This window comes from Oncorhynchus keta, unplaced genomic scaffold (assembly GCF_023373465.1).
Source record: "Oncorhynchus keta strain PuntledgeMale-10-30-2019 unplaced genomic scaffold, Oket_V2 Un_contig_16249_pilon_pilon, whole genome shotgun sequence".
Taxonomy (NCBI): domain Eukaryota; kingdom Metazoa; phylum Chordata; class Actinopteri; order Salmoniformes; family Salmonidae; genus Oncorhynchus; species Oncorhynchus keta.
Genome location: NW_026279794.1, coordinates 1 through 15,233, shown reverse-complemented (window position 1 = coordinate 15,233; position 15,233 = coordinate 1). Strand labels below are relative to the sequence as shown.

General features: G+C 43.9%; 3 long non-coding RNA genes across 50 annotated transcripts; all 3 read left to right on the top strand.

The window, feature by feature from the left end:
* Window positions 1-67: 67 nt before the first annotated feature.
* Window positions 68-8,161, top strand: LOC127919295 (uncharacterized). 2 transcript variants are annotated; one of them, XR_008102512.1, is made up of 3 exons: window positions 68-114; window positions 4,970-5,030; window positions 8,066-8,161. It is a non-coding gene; the product is annotated as an uncharacterized LOC127919295 (long non-coding RNA). The 2 variants fall into 2 exon arrangements; XR_008102511.1 differs by lacking the exon at window positions 68-114 and adding an exon at window positions 1,131-1,177.
* A 1,293-nt stretch (window positions 8,162-9,454) lies between these two features.
* LOC127919294 (uncharacterized) lies at window positions 9,455-10,808 on the top strand. Of its 7 annotated transcripts, none has more exons than XR_008102510.1 (4): window positions 9,455-9,853; window positions 9,962-10,078; window positions 10,156-10,560; window positions 10,744-10,808. It is a non-coding gene; the product is annotated as an uncharacterized LOC127919294 (long non-coding RNA). The 7 variants fall into 7 exon arrangements; XR_008102508.1 differs by having other exon boundaries at window positions 10,156-10,599; XR_008102505.1 differs by having other exon boundaries at window positions 10,156-10,638.
* A 68-nt stretch (window positions 10,809-10,876) lies between these two features.
* On the top strand, window positions 10,877-15,083 carry LOC127919293 (uncharacterized). 41 transcript variants are annotated; one of them, XR_008102465.1, is made up of 7 exons: window positions 10,877-11,450; window positions 11,486-11,555; window positions 12,041-12,145; window positions 12,389-12,462; window positions 12,659-13,080; window positions 13,774-13,882; window positions 14,712-14,872. It is a non-coding gene; the product is annotated as an uncharacterized LOC127919293 (long non-coding RNA). The 41 variants fall into 41 exon arrangements; XR_008102482.1 differs by lacking the exons at window positions 11,486-11,555; window positions 12,041-12,145; window positions 12,389-12,462; window positions 13,774-13,882 and adding exons at window positions 11,754-11,884; window positions 14,949-15,083 and having other exon boundaries at window positions 10,877-11,485; window positions 12,690-13,084; window positions 14,712-14,742; XR_008102483.1 differs by lacking the exons at window positions 11,486-11,555; window positions 12,041-12,145; window positions 12,389-12,462; window positions 13,774-13,882 and adding exons at window positions 11,754-11,884; window positions 14,918-14,932 and having other exon boundaries at window positions 10,877-11,485; window positions 12,690-13,084; window positions 14,712-14,746.
* The last annotated feature ends 150 nt before the right edge of the window (window positions 15,084-15,233 follow it).

Here is a 15,233-nt window from a genome sequence, read left to right as displayed (position 1 = left end):
ACACCTCGTATACCACACATACCATACCACACACCATACCTCACACACCATACCACACCACACCATACTTCCTATGAGTTCACCACCCTGACCTGTATCCCTGGAGTTATAGAGGTACATCCACACCTCATATACCACACCTCGTATACCACACCTCGTATACCACACCTCGTATACCACACCCCGTATACCACACCCTCGTATACCACACCTCATATACCACACCTCATATACCACACCTCATATACCACACATACCATACCACACCTCATATACCACACACACCATACCACACACCGTATACCACACATACCATACCACACCTCATATACCACACATACCATACCACACCTCATATACCACATACCATACCACCTCGTATACCACACATACCACACCTCATATACCACACCTCATATACCACACCTCATATACCATACCATACCACACCTCATATACCACACCTCATATACCACACCTCATATACCACACATATACCACACCTCATATACCACACCATATACCACACCTCATATACCACACACTACCATCCACACCATACCACACCTCATATACCACACACACCATACCATCCACACCATACCACACCTCATATACCACACCTCATATACCACACCTCATATACCACACACACCATACCACACCACACCATACCCTATGAGTTCACCACACCTGTATCCCTGGAGTTATAGAGGTACATCCACACCTCATATACCACACCTCATATACCACACCTCATATACCACACCTCATATACCACACCTCGTATACCACACCATACCACACCTCATATACCACACCTCATATACCACACCTCATATACCACACCTCATATACCACACATATATACCACACCTCATATACCACACCTCACCACACCTCATATACCACACACCATACCATACCACACCTCATATACACACCTCATATACCCACACCTCATATACCACACCTCACCACACATACCACCACACCATACCACACCTCCATCCACACCATACCACACCTCATACCACACCTCACACACCATACCACACACCCCACACACCATACCACACCTCATATACCACACCTCATATACCACCCACACCATACCACACCACACCATACTTCCTATGAGTTCACCACCCTGACCTGTATCCCTGGAGTTATAGAGGTACATCCACACCTCATATACCACACCTCATATACCACACATACCATACCACACACCATACCTCACACACCATACCACACCACACACACCATACCACACCTCATATACCACACCTCATATACCACACCTCACACACCATACCACACACCCCACACACCATACCACACATACCATACCACACACCATACCACACACACCACACCCCACACACCATACACACCATACCACACACCATACCACACACCCCACACACCATACCACACACACCATACCACACACCATACCACACACACACCATACCACACACCATACCACACACCACACACCATACCACACCCCATATGCCCCACACCATACCACACACCATACCACACCCCATATACCGCACACCATACCACACACCCCATATGCCCCACACCACAACATACCACACACCCCATATACCCCACACCATACCATACACCCCATATACCACACCCCATATACCACATACCATACCACATAACATACACAACCCCACATACCATACCATACCCCATACCACACCCCATACCATACCACACACCCCATATACCACACACCATGGGTTGTGGGGTCCAGCTGACAGTAGTGTATAATGACCCATCCAGCAGTATAATGGAGCCAACATCCAGCTGACAGTAGTGTATAATAACCCATCCTGCAGTATAATGGAGCCAACATCCAGCTGACAGTAGTGTATAATAACCCATCCTGTTGTCCTGCAGTATAATGGAGCCAACATCCAGCTGACAGTAGTGTATAATGACCCATCCTGCAGTATAATGGAGCCAACATCCAGCTGACAGTAGTGTATATTAACCCATCCTGTTGTCCTGCAGTATAATGGAGCCAACATCCAGCTGACAGTAGTATATAATAACCCATCCTGTTGTCCTGCAGTATAATGGAGCCAACATCCAGCTGACAGTAGTGTATAATAACCCATCCTGTTGTCCTGCAGTATAATGGAGCCAACATCCAGCTGACAGTAGTGTATATCCTGTTGTCCTGCAGTATAATGGAGCCAACATCCAGCTGACAGTAGTGTATAATAACCCATCCTGTTGTCCAACATCCAGCTGACAGTAGTGTATAATAACCCATCCTGGTATAATGGAGCCAACATCCAGCTGACAGTAGTGTATAATAACCCATCCTGTAGTCCTGCAGTATAATGGAGCCAACATCCAGCTGACAGTAGTGTATAATAACCCATCCTGCAGTATAATGGAGCCAACATCCAGCTGACAGTAGTGTATAATAACCCATCCTGCAGTATAATGGAGCCAACATCCAGCTGACAGTAGTGTATAATAACCCATCCTGTTGTCCTGCAGTATAATGGAGCCAACATCCAGCTGACAGTAGTGTATAATAACCCATCCTGTTGTCCTGCAGTATAATGGAGCCAACATCCAGCTGACAGTAGTGTATAATAACCCATCCTGTTGTCCTGCAGTATAATGGAACATCCAACATCCAGCTGACAGTAGTCTATAATAACCCATCCTGTTGTCCTGCAGTATAATGGAGCCAACATCCAGCTGACAGTAGTGTATAATAACCCATCCTGCAGTATAATGGAGCCAACATCCAGCTGACAGTAGTGTATAATAACCCATCCTGTAGTACTGCAGTATAATGGAGCCAACATCCAGCTGACAGTAGTGTATAATAACCCATCCTGTAGTCCTGCAGTATAATGGAGCCAACATCCAGCTGACAGTAGTGTATAATAACCCATCCTGCAGTATAATGGAGCCAACATCCAGCTGACAGTAGTGTATATAATGGAGCAACATCCAGCTCCCCATCCTGCCAGCTGACAGTAGTGTATATGTTGTCCTGCAGTATAATGGAGCCAACATCCAGCTGACAGTAGTGTATAATAACCCATCCAGCTGACAGTAGTGTATAATAACCCATCCTGCAGTATAATGGAGCCAACATCCAGCTGACAGTAGTGTATAATAACCCATCCTGTTGTCCTGCAGTATAATGGAGCCAACATCCAGCTGACAGTAGTGTATAATAACCCCTGTAGTCCTGCAGTATAATGGAGCCAACATCCAGCTGACAGTAGTATATAACCCATCCTGGGAGCCAACATCCAGCTGACAGTAGTGTATAATAACCCATCCTGTTGTCCTGCAGTATAATGGAGCCACCATCCAGCTGACAGTAGTGTATAATAACCCATCCTGCAGTATAATGGAGCCAACATCCAGCTGACAGTAGTGTATAATAACCCATCCTGTTGTCCTGCAGTATAATGGAGCCAACATCCAGCTGACAGTAGTGTATAATAACCCATCCTGTAGTATAATGGAGCCAACATCCAGCTGACAGTAGTGTATAATGACCCATCCTGCAGTATAATGGAGCCAACATCCAGCTGACAGTAGTGTATAATGACCCATCCTGTAGTATAATGGAGCCAACATCCAGCTGACAGTAGTGTATAATGACCCATCCTGTAGTATAATGGAGCCAACATCCAGCTGACAGTAGTGTATAATAACCCATCCTGCAGTATAATGGAGCCAACATCCAGCTGACAGTAGTGTATAATAACCCATCCTGTTGTCCTGCAGTATAATGGAGCCAACATCCAGCTGACAGTAGTGTATAATAACCCATCCTGTAGTATAATGGAGCCAACATCCAGCTGACAGTAGTGTATAATAACCCATCCTGCAGTATAATGGAGCCAACATCCAGCTGACAGTAGTGTATATTAACCCATCCTGTTGTCCTGCAGTATAATGGAGCCAACATCCAGCTGACAGTAGTATATAATAACCCATCCTGTTGTCCTGCAGTATAATGGAGCCAACATCCAGCTGACAGTAGTGTATAATGACCCATCCTGCAGTATAATGGAGCCAACATCCAGCTGACAGTAGTGTATAATAACCCATCCTGCAGTATAATGGAGCCAACATCCAGCTGACAGTAGTGTATAATAACCCATCCTGCAGTATAATGGAGCCAACATCCAGCTGACAGTAGTGTATAATGACCCATCCTGCAGTATAATGGAGCCAACATCCAGCTGACAGTAGTGTATAATGACCCATCCTGCAGTATAATGGAGCCAACATCCAGCTGACAGTAGTGTATAATAACCCATCCTGTTGTCCTGCAGTATAATGGAGCCAACATCCAGCTGACAGTAGTGTATAATAACCCATCCTGCAGTATAATGGAGCCAACATCCAGCTGACAGTAGTGTATAATAACCCATCCTGCAGTATAATGGAGCCAACATCCAGCTGACAGTAGTGTATAATAACCCATCCTGCAGTATAATGGAGCCAACATCCAGCTGACAGTAGTGTATAATAACCCATCCTGTAGTACTGCAGTATAATGGAGCCAACATCCAGCTGACAGTAGTGTATAATAACCCATCCTGTAGTCCTGCAGTATAATGGAGCCAACATCCAGCTGACAGTAGTGTATAATAACCAATCCTGCAGTATAATGGAGCCAACATCCAGCTGACAGTAGTGTATAATAACCCATCCTGTTGTCCTGCAGTATAATGGAGCCAACATCCAGCTGACAGTAGTGTATAATAACCCATCCTGCAGTATAATGGAGCCAACATCCAGCTGACAGTAGTGTATAATAACCAATCCTGCAGTATAATGGAGCCAACATCCAGCTGACAGTAGTGTATAATAACCCATCCTGTTGTCCTGCAGTATAATGGAGCCAACATCCAGCTGACAGTAGTGTATAATAACCCATCCTGTTGTCCTGCAGTATAATGGAGCCAACATCCAGCTGCTGGATCTGCCAGGAATCATAGAAGGAGCTTCCCAAGGTACAGTAACTGGTTACCGTGATGGTTGTCTACTGTAGAGGGGGTTGCTGCCACGTTCAGTAGCCAAACGGTGTTGAACGTTGCAGAGACAGATGACACAAGTTAATATAGAGCACTGTGTTATCTCTGAGCTATTAATATAGAACACTGTTATCTCTGAGCTATTAATATAGAGCACTGTGTTATCTCTGGGCTATTAATATAGAGCACTGTGTTATCTCTGAGCTATTAATATAGAGCACTGTGTTATCTCTGAGCTATTAATATAGAGCACTGTATTATCTCTGAGCTATTAATATAGAGCGCTGTGTTATCTCTGAGCTATTAATGTAGAGCACTGTGTTATCTCTGAGCTATTAATATAGAGCACTGTGTTATCTCTGAGCTATTAATATAGAGCACTGTGTTATCTCTGGGCTATTAATATAGAGCGCTGTGTTATAGAGCACTGTGTTATCTCTGAGCTATTAATATAGAGCGCTGTGTTATCTCTGAGCTATTAATATAGAGCACTGTGTTATCTCTGAGCTATTAATATAGAGCGCTGTGTTATCTCTGGGCTATTAATATAGAGCACTGTGTTATCTCTGGGCTATTAATATAGAGCGCTGTGTTATCTCTGGGCTATTAATATAGAGCACTGTGTTATCTCTGAGCTATTAATATAGAGCGCTGTGTTATCTCTGGGCTATTAATATAGAGCACTGTGTTATCTCTGAGCTATTAATATAGAGCACTGTGTTATCTCTGGGCTATTAACATAGAGCGCTGTGTTATAGAGCACTGTGTTATCTCTGAGCTATTAATATAGAGCGCTGTGTTATCTCTGAGCTATTAATGTAGAGCACTGTGTTATCTCTGAGCTATTAATATAGAGCGCTGTGTTATCTCTGAGCTATTAATATAGAGCGCTGTGTTATCTCTGGGCTATTAATATAGAGCGCTGTGTTATCTCTGAGCTATTAATATAGAGCGCTGTGTTATCTCTGGGCTATTAATATAGAGCACTGTGTTATCTCTGAGCTATTAATATAGAGCGCTGTGTTATCTCTGAGCTATTAATATAGAGCACTGTGTTATCTCTGAGCTATTAATATAGAGCGCTGTGTTATCTCTGGGCTATTAATATAGAGCACTGTGTTATCTCTGAGCTATTAATATAGAGCACTGTGTTATCTCTGGGCTATTAATATAGAGCACTGTGTTATCTCTGGGCTATTAATGTAGAGCACTGTGTTATCTCTGGGCTATTAATGTAGAGCACTGTGTTATCTCTGGGCTATTAATATAGAGCGCTGTGTTATCTCTGGGCTATTAATGTAGAGCACTGTGTTATCTCTGGGCTATTCATACAGAGCACTGTGTTATCTCTGGGCTATTAATATAGAGCTCTGTGTTATCTCTGAGCTATTAATATAGTGCGCTGTGTTATCTCTGAGCTATTAATATAGAGCACTGTGTTATCTCTGAGCTATTAATATAGAGCACTGTGTTATCTCTGGGCTATTAATATAGAGCGCTGTGTTATAGAGCACTGTGTTATCTCTGAGCTATTAATATAGAGCGCTGTGTTATCTCTGAGCTATTAATGTAGAGCACTGTGTTATCTCTGAGCTATTAATATAGAGCACTGTGTTATCTCTGAGCTATTAATATAGAGCGCTGTGTTATCTCTGGGCTATTAATATAGAGCACTGTGTTATCTCTGAGCTATTAATATAGAGCGCTGTGTTATCTCTGGGCTATTAATATAGAGCAGTGTATTATCTCTGAGCTATTAATATAGAGCACTGTATTATAGAGCACTGTATTATCTCTGAGCTATTAATGTAGAGCACTGTTTTATCTCTGGGCTATTAATATAGAGCACTGTATTATCTCTGAGCTATTAATATAGAGCACTGTGTTATCTCTGAGCTATTAATGTAGAGCACTGTGTTATCTCTGGGCTATTAATATAGAGCACTGTGTTATAGAGCACTGTATTATCTCTGAGCTATTAATGTAGAGCACTGTGTTCTCTCTGAGCTATTAATATAGAGCACTGTGTTATCTCTCAATAATGTGGTGGGATTAATATAGAGCACTGTGTTCTCTCTGGGCTCGTAGTATAGAGCACTGTGTTATCTCTGAGCTATTAATATAGAGCACTGTTATCTCTGAGCTATTAATATAGAGCACTGTGTTATCTCTGAGCTATTAATATAGAGCACTGTGTTATAGAGCACTGTGTTATCTCTGAGCTATTTATATAGAGCACTGTGTTATCTCTGAGCTATTAATATAGAGCACTGTGTTATCTCGGAGCTATTAATATAGAGCACTGTGTTATCTCGGAGCTATTAATATAGAGCACTGTGTTATCTCTGAGCTATTAATATAGAGCACTGTGTTATCTCTGAGCTATTAATGTAGAGCGCTGTGTTATCTCTGTGCTATTCATGTAGAGCACTGTGTTATCTCTGAGCTATTAATGTAGAGCGCTGTGTTATCTCTGAGCTATTAATATAGAGCGCTGTGTTATCTCTGAGCTATTAATATAGATCGCTGTTATCTCTGAGCTATTAATATAGAGCACTGTGTTATCTCTGAGCTATTAATATAGAGCACTGTGTTATCTCTGAGCTATTAATATAGAGCACTGTGTTATCTCTGAGCTATTAATATAGAGCACTGTGTTATCTCTGAGCTATTAATATAGAGCACTGTGTTATCTCTGAGCTATTAATGTAGAGCACTGTGTTATCTCTGAGCTATTAATATAGAGCACTGTGTTATCTCTGAGCTATTAATGTAGAGCACTGTGTTATCTCTGAGCTAGTAATATAGAGCACTGTGTTATCTCTGAGCTATTAATATAGAGCACTGTGTTATCTCTGAGCTATTAATGTAGAGCACTGTGTTATCTCTGAGCTAGTAATATAGAGCACTGTGTTCTCTCTGAGCTATTAATATAGAGGCCTTTTATGATTGGATGATGATTTGAACTCTTTGTTGTGATTGGGTGACCTCTGACCTGTGTGTGTGTTTCGTAGGTAAGGGTCGAGGTCGGCAGGTCATTGCTGTTGCCAGGACAGCAGACGTGGTCATCATGATGCTGGACGCCACCAAGGGAGACGTACAGAGGTGGGTTAGGGTTAGTACTAGGGAGACGTACAGAGGTGTCTGTTCTTAGTACTAGCAGCTGGTTAGTGTGTTCTGTTCTTAGTACTAGGGAGACGTACAGAGGTTGTGTTCTTAGTACTAGGGAGACGTACAGAGGTGGGTTAGGGTTAGTACTAGGGAGACGTACAGAGGTGGGTTAGGGTTAACCCTAGCAGCTGGTTAGTTAGTGTGTTCTGTTCTTAGTACAAGGGAGACGTACAGAGGTTAGTACTAGGGAGACGTACAGAGGTTAGTACAAGGGAGACGTACAGAGGTTAGTACTAGGGAGACGTACAGAGGTTAGTACAAGGGAGACGTCTGTGGGTTAGGGTTAGTACTAGGGAGACGTACAGAGGTGGGTTAGGGTTAGTACTAGGGAGACGTACAGAGGTGGGTTAGGGTTAGGGCTAGGGAGACGTACAGAGGTGGGTTAGGGTTAGTACTAGGGAGACGTACAGAGGTGGGTTAGGGTTAGGGCTAGGGAGACGTACAGAGGTGGGTTAGGGGTTAGTACTAGGGAGACGTACAGAGGTGGGTTAGGGTTAGGGCTAGGGAGACGTACAGAGGTGGGTTAGGGTTAGGGCTAGGGAGACGTACAGAGGTGGGTTAGGGTTGGTACTAGGGAGACGTACAGAGGTGGGTTAGGGTTAGTACTAGGGAGACGTACAGAGGTGGGTTAGGGTTAGGGCTAGGGAGACGTACAGAGGTGGGTTAGGGTTAGGGGGCTAGGGAGACGTACAGAGGTGGGTTAGGGTTAGTACTAGGGAGACGTACAGAGGTGGGTTAGGGTTAGTACTAGGGAGGCGTACAGAGAGGTGGGTTAGGGTTAGGGCTAGGGAGACGTACAGAGGTGGGTTAGGGTTAGGGCTAGGGGAGACGTACAGAGGTGGGTTAGGGTTAGTACTAGGGAGACGTACAGAGGTGGGTTAGGGTTAGTACTAGGAGACGTACAGAGGTGGGTTAGGGTTAGGGCTAGGGAGACGTACAGAGGTGGGTTAGGGTTAGTACTAGGGAGACGTACAGAGGTGGGTTAGGGTTAGGGCTAGGGAGACGTACAGAGGTGGGTTAGGGTTAGGGCTAGGGAGACGTACAGAGGTGGGTTAGGGGTTAGTACTAGGGAGACGTACAGAGGTGGGTTAGGGTTAGTACTAGGGAGACGTACAGAGGTGGGTTAGGGTTAGTACTAGGGAGACGTACAGAGGTGGGTTAGGGTTAGTACTAGGGAGACGTACAGAGGTGGGTTAGGGTTAGTACTAGGACAGTACCAGTGTGTTCTGTTCTTAGTACTAGCAGCTAGTTAGTTAGTGTGTTCTGTTCTTAGTACTAGGGAGACGTACAGAGGTGTGTGTTCTGTTCTTAGTACTAGGGAGACGTACAGAGGTGTGTGTTCTGTTCTTAGTACTAGGGAGACGTACAGAGGTGTGTGTTCTGTTCTTAGTACTAGGGAGACGTACAGAGGTGTGTGTTCTGTTCTTAGTACTAGGGAGACGTACAGAGGTGTGTGTTCTGTTCTTAGTACTAGGGAGACGTACAGAGGTGTGTGTTCTGTTCTTAGTACTAGGGAGACGTACAGAGGTGTCTGTTCTTAGTACTAGCAGCTAGTTAGTTAGTGTGTTCTGTTCTTAGTACTAGCAGCTAGTTAGTGTGTTCTGTTCTTAGTACTAGGGAGACGTACAGAGGTGTGTGTTCTGTTCTTAGTACTAGCAGCTAGTTAGTGTGTTCTGTTCTTAGTACTAGCAGCTAGTTAGTTAGTGTGTTCTGTTCTTAGTACTAGGAGACGTACAGAGGTGTGTGTTCTGTTCTTAGTACTAGGGAGACGTACAGAGGTGTGTGTTCTGTTCTTAGTACTAGGGAGACGTACAGAGGTGTGTGTTCTGTTCTTAGTACTAGGGAGACGTACAGAGGTGTGTGTTCTGTTCTTAGTACAAGGGAGACGTACAGAGGTTGTGTTCTGTTCTTAGTACTAGGGAGACGTACAGAGGTGTGTGTTCTGTTCTTAGTACTAGCAGCTAGTTAGTGTGTTCTGTTCTTAGTACTAGCAGCTAGTTAGTTAGTGTGTTCTGTTCTTAGTACTAGCAGCTAGTTAGTGTGTTCTGTTCTTAGTACTAGGGAGACGTACAGAGGTGTGTGTTCTGTTCTTAGTACTAGCAGCTAGTTAGTGTGTTCTGTTCTTAGTACTAGCAGCTAGTTAGTTAGTGTGTTCTGTTCTTAGTACTAGCAGCTAGTTAGTGTGTTCTGTTCTTAGTACTAGGGAGACGTACAGAGGTGTGTGTTCTGTTCTTAGTACTAGGGAGACGTACAGAGGTGTGTGTTCTGTTCTTAGTACTAGGGAGACGTACAGAGGTGTGTGTTCTGTTCTTAGTACTAGGGAGACGTACAGAGGTGTGTGTTCTGTTCTTAGTACTAGGGAGACGTACAGAGGTGTGTGTTCTGTTCTTAGTACTAGGGAGACGTACAGAGGTGTGTGTTCTGTTCTTAGTACTAGGGAGACGTACAGAGGTTCTGTTCTTAGTACTAGCAGCTAGTTAGTTAGTGTGTTCTGTTCTTAGTACTAGGGAGACGTACAGAGGTGTTCTGTTCTTAGTACTAGCAGCTAGTTAGTGTGTTCTGTTCTTAGTACTAGGGAGACGTACAGAGGTGTCTGTTCTTAGTACTAGCAGCTAGTTAGTTAGTGTGTTCTGTTCTGTCCCAGCTAGTTAGTTAGTGTGTTCTGTCTGTCCCAGCTGGTTAGTTAGTTAGTGTGTTCCGTCTGTCCCAGCTGGTTAGTTTGTTAGTGTGTTCTGTCTGTCCCAGCTGGTTAGTTAACCTGGGGAAACAGACAGAACACACTAACTAACTAACTAACCAACCTGGGGAGACAGTTACTGTGTTTTGTCTGTCTCCCCAGGTTAGTTAGTGTGTTCTGTCTGTCTCTACAGGTTGGTTAGTTAGTGTGTTCTGTCTGTCTCCCCAGGTTAGTTAGTGTGTTCTGTCTGTCTCTACAGGTTGGTTAGTTAGTTAGTGTGTTCTGTCTGTCTCTACAGGTTGGTTAGTTAGTTAGTGTGTTCTGTCTGTCTCTACAGGTTGGTTAGTTAGTTAGTGTGTTCTGTCTGTCTCTACAGGTTAGTTAGTTAGTGTGTTCTGTCTGTCTCCCCAAGTTAGTTAGTTAGTGTGTTCTGTCTGTCTCCCCAGGTTAGTTAGTTAGTGTGTTCTGTCTGTCTCCCCAAGTTAGTTAGTTAGTGTGTTCTGTCTGTCTCCCCAAGTTAGTTAGTTAGTGTGTTCTGTCTGTCTCCCCAAGTTAGTTAGTTAGTGTGTTCTGTCTGTCTCCCCAGGTTAGTTAGTTAGTGTGTTCTGTCTGTCTCCCCAAGTTAGTTAGTTAGTGTGTTCTGTCTGACTCCCCAAGTTAGTTAGTTAGTGTGTTCTGTCTCCCCAAGTTAGTTAGTTAGTGTGTTCTGTCTGTCTCCCCAGGTTAGTTAGTTAGTGTGTTCTGTCTCCCCAGGTTAGTTAGTTAGTGTGTTCTGTCTCCCCAGGTTAGTTAGTTAGTTAGTGTGTTCTGTCTGTGTCCCCAGGTTAGTTAGTTAGTGTGTTCTGTCTCCCCAGGTTAGTTAGTTAGTGTGTTCTGTCTCCCCAGGTTAGTTAGTTAGTGTGTTCTGTCTCCTCAGGAAACTCCTGGAGAAGGAGTTGGAGTCTCCCCAGGTTAGTTAGTTAGTGTGTTCTGTCTCCCCAGGTTAGTTAGTTAGTGTGTTCTGTCTCCCCAGGTTAGTTAGTTAGTGTGTTCTGTCTCCCAGGTTAGTTAGTTAGTGTGTTCTGTCTCCCAGGTTAGTTAGTTAGTGTGTTCTGTCTGTCTCCCCAGGTTAGTTAGTTAGTGTGTTCTGTCTGTCTCCCAGGTTAGTTAGTTAGTGTGTTCTGTCTGTCTCCCCAGGTTAGTTAGTTAGTGTGTTCTGTCTGTCTCCCCAGGTTAGTTAGTTAGTGTGTTCTGTCTGTCTCCCCAGGTTAGTTAGTTAGTGTGTTCTGTCTGTCTCCCCAGTTAGTTAGTTAGTGTGTTCTGTCTGTCTCCCCAGGTTAGTTAGTTAGTGTGTTCTGTCTGTCTCCCCAGGTTAGTTAGTTAGTGTGTTCTGTCTGTCTCCCCAGGTTAGTTAGTTAGTGTGTTCTGTCTGTCTCCCAGGTTAGTTAGTTAGTTAGTGTGTTCTGTCTGTCTCCCCAGGTTAGTTAGTTAGTGTGTTCTGTCTCCCCAGGTTAGTTAGTTAGTTAGTGTGTTCTGTCTGTCTCCCCAGGTTAGTTAGTTAGTGTGTTCTGTCTGTCTCCCCAGGTTAGTTAGTTAGTGTGTTCTGACTCCCCAAGTTAGTTAGTTAGTGTTTCTGTCTCCTCAGGTTAGTTAGTTAGTTAGTGTGTTCTGTCTCCCCAGGTTAGTTAGTTAGTGTGTTCTGTCTCCCAGGTTAGTTAGTTAGTGTGTTCTGTCTGTCTCCCCAGGTTAGTTAGTTAGTGTGTTCTGTCTGTCTCCCCAGGTTAGTTAGTTAGTGTGTTCTGACTCCCCAGGTTAGTTAGTTAGTGTGTTCTGTCTCCCCAGGTTAGTTAGTTAGTTAGTGTGTTCTGTCTCCCCAGGTTAGTTAGTTAGTGTGTTCTGTCTCCTCAGGAAACTCCTGGAGAAGGAGTTGGAGTCTCCCCAGGTTAGTTAGTTAGTGTGTTCTGTCTCCCCAGGTTAGTTAGTTAGTGTGTTCTGTCTCCCCAGGTTAGTTAGTTAGTTAGTGTGTTCTGTCTCCTCAGGTTAGTTAGTTAGTTAGTGTGTTCTGTCTCCCCAGGTTAGTTAGTTAGTGTGTTCTGTCTCCCCAGGTTAGTTAGTTAGTTAGTGTGTTCTGTCTCCTCAGGTTAGTTAGTTAGTGTGTTCTGTCTCCCCAGGTTAGTTAGTTAGTGTGTTCTGTCTCCTCAGGTTAGTTAGTTAGTGTGTTCTGTCTCCCCAGGTTAGTTAGTTAGTGTGTTCTGTCTCCCAGGTTAGTTAGTTAGTGTGTTCTGTCTCCTCAGGAAACGCCTGGAGAAGGAGTTGGAGTCTCCCCAGTTAGTTAGTTAGTGTGTTCTGTCTCCCCAGGTTAGTTAGTTAGTGTTTCTGTCTCCCCAGGTTAGTTAGTTAGTTAGTGTGTTCTGTCCCCAGGTTAGTTAGTTAGTTAGTGTGTTCTCCCCAGGTTAGTTAGTTAGTTAGTGTGTCTGTCTCCCCAGGTTAGTTAGTTAGTTAGTGTGTTCTGTCTCCCAGGTTAGTTAGTTAGTTGTTCTGTCTCCCCAGGTTAGTTAGTTAGTTAGTGTGTTCTGTCTCCCCCAGGTTAGTTAGTTAGTGTGTGTTCTGTCTCCCAGGTTAGCAGGTTAGTTAGTTAGTGTGTTCTGTCTCCCCAGGTTAGTTAGTTAGTTAGTGTGTTCTGTCTCCCCAGGCTAGTTAGTTAGTTAGTGTGTTCTGTCTCCCAGGTTAGTTAGTTAGTTAGTGTGTTCTGTCTCCCCAGGTTAGTTAGTTAGTTAGTGTGTTCTGTCTCCCCAGGTTAGTTAGTTAGTGTGTGTTCTGTCTCCCCAGGTTAGTTAGTTAGTTAGTGTGTTCTGTCTCCCAGGTTAGTTTGGTTAGTGTGTTCTGTCTCCCCAGGTTAGTTAGTTAGTTAGTGTGTTCTGTCTCCCCAGGTTAGTTAGTTAGTTAGTGTGTTCTGTCTCCCCAGGTTAGTTAGTTAGTTAGTGTGTTCTGTCTCCCCAGGTTAGTTAGTTAGTTAGTGTGTTTCTGTCTCCCAGGTTAGTTAGTTAGTTAGTGTTCTGTCTCCCAGGTTAGAGTTAGTTAGTTAGTTAGTGTGTTCTGTCTCCCCAGGTTAGTTGGTTAGTTAGTGTGTTCTGTCTCCCAGGTTAGTTAGTTAGTTAGTGTGTTCTGTCTCCCCAGGTTAGTTAGTTAGTTAGTTAGTGTTTCTCTCTCCCCAGGTTAGTTGGTTAGTTAGTGTGTTCTGTCTCCCCGGGTTAGTTGGTTAGTGTGTTCTGTCTCCCCAGGTTAGTTGGTTAGTTAGTGTGTTCTGTCTGTGTCCTCAGGTTAGTTAGTTAGTGTGTGTCTGTCTCCCCAGGTTAGTTAGTTAGTTAGTGTGTTTCTGTCTCCCCAGGTTAGTTAGTTAGTTAGTGTGTTCTGTCTGTCTCCCAGGAAAACTAGTTGGAGTTGTGTTCTGTCTGTCTCCCCAGGTGTTAGTTAGTTATGTGTTCTGTCTCCTCAGGTTAGTTAGTTCTGTCTCCCCAGGTTAGTTGTTAGTTAGTGTGTTTCTGTCTCCCCAGGTTAGTTAGTTAGTTAGTGTGTTCTGTCTCCCCAGGTTAGTTAGTTAGTTAGTGTTCTGTCTCTCCCAGGTTAGTTAGTTAGTTAGTTAGTGTGTTCTGTCTCCCCAGGTGAGTTGGTTAGTTAGTGTGTTCTGTCTCCTCAGGTTAGTTAGTTAGTTAGTGTGTTCTGTCTCCCCAGGTTAGTTAGTTAGTTAGTGTGTTCTGTCTCCTCAGGTGAGTTAGTTAGTTAGTGTGTTCTGTCTCCTCAGGTGAGTTAGTTAGTGTGTTCTGTCTCCCCAGGTTAGTTAGTTAGTGTGTTCTGTCTCCCCAGGTTAGTTAGTTAGTTAGTGTGTTCTGTCTCCCCAGGTTAGTTAGTTAGTTAGTGTGTTCTGTCTCCCCAGGTTAGTTAGTTAGTTAGTGTGTTCTGTCTCCCCAGGTTAGTTAGTTAGTTAGTGTGTTCTGTCTCCTCAGGTGAGTTAGTTAGTTAGTGTGTTCTGTCTCCCCAGGTTAGTTAGTTAGTGTGTTCTGTCTCCTCAGGTTAGTTAGTTAGTTAGTGTGTTCTGTCTCCTCAGGTTAGTTAGTTAGTTAGTGTGTTCTGTCTCCTCAGGTTAGTTAGTTAGTTAGTGTGTTCTGTCTCCTCAGGTGAGTTAGTTAGTTAGTGTGTTCTGTCTCCTCAGGTGAGTTAGTTAGTTAGTGTGTTCTGTCTCCTCAGGTGAGTTAGTTAGTTAGTGTGTTCTGTCTCCTCAGGTGAGTTAGTTAGTTAGTTAGTGTGTTCTGTCTCCTCAGGTGAGTTAGTTAGTTAGTGTGTTCTGTCTCCTCAGG